A 747-nucleotide genomic window follows, 5' to 3' on the forward strand; every position below is an offset into this window, starting at 1 on the left:
GGTCTGTCCTGTGTGAGTAGGCTCCCTCAGGCATGGGGAAAGGCACTACCTCAGTGACCACGTGCCTCTTACAGCCCAGAGTAGCCTTTTTACTGAGAGGAAGACTGTGAGAGTGAGTTTGGGCAAGGGTCTCATAAAGCAATGTGGATAGTGGGGTCAGAATGTTTGAGGAACATCGTGACTTCCCTCTTTGTGGGACTTAAGGGGCAGCTTTGTTCTCTAATGATGTTTGGGACAATAGTTATATGTGGTTTCTTAGCCCAAATAGGGGATTTTGAGGATGAGAGATGAAGGCATAGAATTTAGTTTGGCCAGGTTCGGTGGGTGATGGATGTGGATGGATGGCACAGGCCCACCACTGACTTGGGAGGCACGTGCTGCTCACGCAAAGGGAAGGCCTACTTTGGAATAGACACGGCTGCACTGATTAGCAATGGAAACTGCCCTGTAGATCTTCTGAACCTCCACGAGATTTATCTGATGACAGATAAACTTTAATGTGTTAAGCCCTTGAAACTGGGGATCTGTTGTTACTGCAGCCTAGCCTAGTCAATAATGACAAATGTTACTTTAGGAGATATTCCCTGCTATTCTTAGTTTAAGAGCCTCTGTCATAAATGAATGTTGAATTTTATCAAATTTTTTTCTGCAACTCAAAATGATTGAGCAATTTTCTCCTTTAGTCAGTTAATATAGTGGACTGCCTTGATCAATTTTCTAATCTTAAACCAACATTGCATACCTGAT

This window comes from Galeopterus variegatus, unplaced genomic scaffold, assembly GCF_000696425.1.
Source record: "Galeopterus variegatus unplaced genomic scaffold, G_variegatus-3.0.2 Scaffold5478, whole genome shotgun sequence".
In the NCBI taxonomy this organism is placed as follows: Eukaryota; Metazoa; Chordata; class Mammalia; order Dermoptera; family Cynocephalidae; genus Galeopterus; species Galeopterus variegatus.